The sequence below is a fragment of the Amaranthus tricolor genome, chromosome 2 (assembly GCF_026212465.1).
Source record: "Amaranthus tricolor cultivar Red isolate AtriRed21 chromosome 2, ASM2621246v1, whole genome shotgun sequence".
NCBI lineage: Eukaryota > Viridiplantae > Streptophyta > Magnoliopsida > Caryophyllales > Amaranthaceae > Amaranthus > Amaranthus tricolor.
This window is the reverse complement of record NC_080048.1, coordinates 19,664,487-19,670,486: the sequence shown is the minus strand read 5'-3', so window position 1 is coordinate 19,670,486 and position 6,000 is coordinate 19,664,487.

The following is a 6,000-nucleotide window of genomic DNA, read 5'->3' as shown; positions in this document are numbered from 1 at the left end:
CAACGATCAACAATGAATGAACGAGGAAGAATGAACAAGGGTCAATGATCATTGAAAAATGAACGATGAAGAATGAAAAAGGATCCATGATCAATAATCAATGAACGATGAAGAATGAACAAGGACCAATGAGCATTGTAGAATGAACGATGAAGAATGAACAAGGATCATCTATCAATAATGAATGAACGATGAAGAATGAACAAGGATCAATGATCAATGAACAATGAACGATGAAAAATGAACAAGGATCAATGAGCATTGTAGAATGAACGATGAATAATGAGCAAGGATCAATGATCAATGAACAATGAACGATGAAGAATGAACAAGGATCAATGATCATTGTAGAATGAACGATGAAGAATGAACAAGGATCAATGATCAATAATGAATGAACGATGAAGAATGAACAAGGATCAATGATTATTGAAGAATGAACGATGAAAAATGAACAAGGATTAATGATCATTGAAGAATGAACGATGAAGAATGAACAAGGATCAATGATCATTGAAGAATGAACAAGGATCAATGATCAATGAACAATGAACGATGAAGAATGAACAAGGATCAATGAGCATTGTAGAATAAACGATGAAGAATGAACAAGGATCAATGATCAACAATGAATGAACGATGAAGAATGAACAAGGATCAATGATCATTGAAAAATGAACGATGAAGAATGAAAAAGGATCCATGATCAATAATGAATGAATGATGAAGAATGAACAAGGATCAATGATCATTTAAGAATGAACGAAGAAGAATGAACAAGGATCAATGATCAATAATGAATGAATGATGAAGAATGAACAAGGATCAATGATCATTGAATAATGAACAATGAAGAATGAACAAGGATCAATGATCAATAATGAATGAACGATGAAGAATAAACAAGGATCAATCATCAATGAACAATAAACGATGAAGAATGAACAAGGATCAATCAGCATTGTAGAATGAACGATGAAGAATGAACAAGGATCATCTATCAATAATGAATGAACGATGAAGAATGAATAAGGATCAATGATCAATGAACAATGAACGATGATAAATGAACAAGGATCAACGAGCATTGTAGAATGAACGATGAAGAATGAACAAGGATCAATGATCATTGAAGAATGAACGATGAAGAATGAACAAGGATCAATGATCAATAATGAATGAACGATGAAGAATAAACAAGGATCAATCATCAATGAACAATAAACGATGAAGAATGAACAAGGACCAATGAGCATTGTAGAATGAACAATGAAGAATGAACAAGGATCATCTATCAATAATGAATGAACGATGAAGAATGAACAAGGATCAATGATCAATGAACAACGAACGATGAAAAATGAACAAGAATCAATGAGCATTGTAGAATGAACGATGAAGAATGAACAAGGATCAATGATCATTGAAGAATGAACGATGAAGAATGAACAAGGATCAATGATCAATAATGAATGAACGATGAAGAATAAACAAGGATCAATCATCAATGAACAATAAACGATGAAGAATGAACAAGGACCAATGAGCATTGTAGAATGAACGATGAAGAATGAACAAGGATCATCTATCAATAATGAATGAACGATGAAGAATGAACAAGGATCAATGATCATTGAAGAATGAACGATGAAGAATGAACAAGGATCAATGATCATTGAAGAATGAACAAGGATCAATGATCAATGAACAATGAACGATGAAGAATGAACAAGGATCAATGAGCATTGTAGAATGAACGATGACGAATGAACAAGGATCAATGATCATTGAAGAATGAACGATGAAGAATGAACAAGGATCATCTATCAATAATGAATGAACGATGAAGAATGAACAAGGATCAATGATCATTGAAGAATGAACGATTAAGAATGAACAAGGATCAATGATCATTGAAGAATGAACAAGGATCAATGATAAATGAACAATGAACGATGAAGAATGAACAAGGATCAATGATTATTGAAGAATGAACGATGAAAAATGAACAAGGATCAATGATCATTGAAGAATGAACAAGGATCAATGATCAATGAACAATGAACGATGAAGAATGAACAAGGATCAATGATCAATGAACAATGAACGATGAAAAATGAACAAGGATCAATGATCATTGAAGAATGAACGATGAAGAATGAACAAGGATCAATGATCATTGAAGAATGAACAAGGATCAATGATCAATGAACAATGAACGATGAAGAATGAACAAGGATCAATGAGCATTGTAGAATGAACGATGAAGAATGAACAAGGATCAATGATAATTGAAAAATGAACGATGAAGAATGAAAAAGGATCCATGATCAATAATGAATGAACGATGAAGAATGAACAAGGATAAATGATCAATGAAGAATGAACGATGAAGAATGAACAAGGATCAATGATCAATAATGAATGAATGATGAAGAATGAACAAGGATCAATAATCATTGAAGAATGAACGATGAAGAATGAACAAGGATCAATGATCAATAATGAATGAACGATGAAGAATAAACAAGGATCAATCATCAATGAACAATAAACGATGAAGAATGAACAAGGATCAATGAGCATTGTAGAATGAACGATGAAGAATGAACAAGGATCATCTATCAATGATCAATGAACGATGAAGAATGAACAAGGATCAATGATCAATGAACAACGAACGATGAAAAATGAACAAGAATCAATGAGCATTTTAGAATGAACGATGAAGAATGAACAAGGATCAATGATCATTGAAGAATGAACAAGGATCAATGATCAATGAACAATGAACGATGAAGAATGAACAAGGATCAATGAGCATTGTAGAATGAACGATGAAGAATGAACAAGGATCAATGATCAATAATGAATGAACGATGAAGAATGAACAAGGATCAATGATCATTGAAAAATGAACGATGAAGAATGAAAAAGGATCCATGATCAATAATGAATAAACAATGAAGAATGAACAAGGATCAATGATCATTTAAGAATGAACGATGAAGAATGAACAAGGATAAATGATCAATGAAGAATGAACGATGAAGAATGAACAAGGATCAATGATCAATAATGAATGAATGATAAAGAATGAACAAGGATCAATAAGCATTGTAGAATGAACGATGAATAATGAACAAGGATCATCTATCAATAATGAATGAACGATGAAGAATGAACAAGGATCAATGATCAATAATGAATGAACGATGAAGAATGAACAAGGATCAATGATCATTGAAAAATGAACGATGAAGAATGAAAAAGGATCCATGATCAATAATGGATGAACAATGAAGAATGAACAAGGATCAATGATCATTTAAGAATGAACGATGAAGAATGAACAAGGATGAATGATCAATGAAGAATGAACGATGAAGAATGAACAAGGATCAAAGATCAATAATGAATGAAGAATGAAGAATGAACAAGGATCAATGATCATTGAAGAATAAACGATGAAGAGTGAACAAGGATCAATGATCAATAATAAATGAACGATGAAGAATAAACAAGGATCAATCATCAATGAACAATAAACGATGAAGAATGAACAAGGATCCATAATCAATAATGAATGAACAATGAAGAATGAACAAGGATCAATGATCATTTAAGAATGAACGATGAAGAATGAACAAGGATAAATGATCAATAAAGAATGAACGATGAAGAATGAACAAGGATCAATGATCAATAATGAATGAATGATGAAGAATGAACAAGGATCAATGATCATTGAACAACGAACGATGAAAAATGAACAAGAATCAATGAGCATTGTAGAATGAACGATGAAGAATGAATAAGGATCAATGATCATTGAAGAATGAACGATGAAGAATGATCAATAATGAATGAACGATCAAGAATAAACAAGGATCAATCATCAATGAACAATAAACGATGAAGAATGAACAAGGACCAATGAGCATTGTAGAATGAAAGATGAAGAATGAACAAGGATCATCTATCAATAATGAATGAACGATGAAGAATGAACAAGGATCAATGATCATTGAAGAATGAACGATGAAGAATGAACAAGGATCAATGATCATTGAAGAATGAACAAGGATCAATGATCAATGAACAATGAACGATGAAGAATGAACAAGGATCAATGAGCATTGTAGAATGAACGATGACGAATGAACAAGGATCAATGATCATTGAAGAATGAACGATGAAGAATGAACAAGGATCATCTATCAATAATGAATGAACGATGAAGAATGAACAAGGATCAATGATCATTGAAGAATGAACGATGAAGAATGAACAAGGATCAATGATCATTGAAGAATGAACAAGGATCAATGATCAATGAACAATGAACGATGAAGAATGAACAAGGATCAATGATTATTGAAGAATGAACGATGAAAAATGAACAAGGATCAATGATCATTGAAGAATGAACAAGGATCAATGATCATTGAAGAATGAACAAGGATCAATGATCATTGAAGAATGAACAAGGATCAATGATCAATGAACAATGAACGATGAAGAATGAACAAGGATCAATGATCAATGAACAATGAACGATGAAAAATGAACAAGGATCAATGATCATTGAAGAATGAACGATGAAGAATGAACAAGGATCAATGATCATTGAAGAATGAACAAGGATCAATGATCAATGAACAATGAACGATGAAGAATGAACAAGGATCAATGAGCATTGTAGAATGAACGATGAAGAATGAACAAGGATCAATGATTATTGAAGAATGTACGATGAAAAATGAACAAGGATCAATGATCATTGAAGAATTAATGATGAAGAATGAACAAGGATCAATGATCATTGAAGAATGAACAAGGATCAATGATCAATGAACAATGAACGATGAAGAATGAACAAGGATCAATGAGCATTGTAGAATGAACGATGAAGAATGAACAAGGATCAATGATCAATAATGAATGAACGATGAAGAATGAACAAGGATCAATGATTATTGAAGAATTAACGATGAAAAATGAACAAGGATCAATGATCATTGAAGAATGAACAATGAAGAATGAACAAGGATCAATGATCATTGAAGAATGAACAAGGATCAATGATCAATGAACAATGAACGATGAAGAATGAACAAGGATCAATGAGCATTGTAGAATGAACGATGAAGAATGAACAAGGTTCAATGATCATTGAAGAATGAACGATGAAGAATGAACAAGGATCAATGATCATTGAAGAATGAACAAGGATCAATGATCAATGAACAATGAACGATGAAAAATGAACAAGAATCAATGAGCATTGTAGAATGAACGATGAAGAATGAACAAGGATCAATGATCATTGTAGAATGAACGATGAAGAATGAACAAGGATCAATGATCAATAATGAATGAACGATGAAGAATGAACAAGGATCAATGATTATTGAAGAATGTACGATGAAAAATGAACAAGGATCAATGATCATTGAAGAATGAACGATGAAGAATGAACAAGGATCAATGATCATTGAAGAATGAACAAGGATCAATGATCAATGAACAATGAACGATGAAGAAAGAACAAGGATCAATGAGCATTGTAGAATGAACGATGAAGAATGAACAAGGATCAATGATCAATAATGAATGAATGATAAAGAATGAACAAGGATCAATAAGCATTGTAGAATGAACGATGAATAATGAACAAGGATCATCTATCAATAATGAATGAACGATGAAGAATGAACAAGGATCAATGATCAATAATGAATGAACGATGAAGAATGAACAAGGATCAATGATCATTGAAAAATGAACGATGAAGAATGAAAAAGGATCCATGATCAATAATGGATGAACAATGAAGAATGAACAAGGATCAATGATCATTTAAGAATGAACGATGAAGAATGAACAAGGATGAATGATCAATGAAGAATGAACGATGAAGAATGAACAAGGATCAAAGATCAATAATGAATGAAGAATGAAGAATGAACAAGGATCAATGATCATTGAAGAATAAAC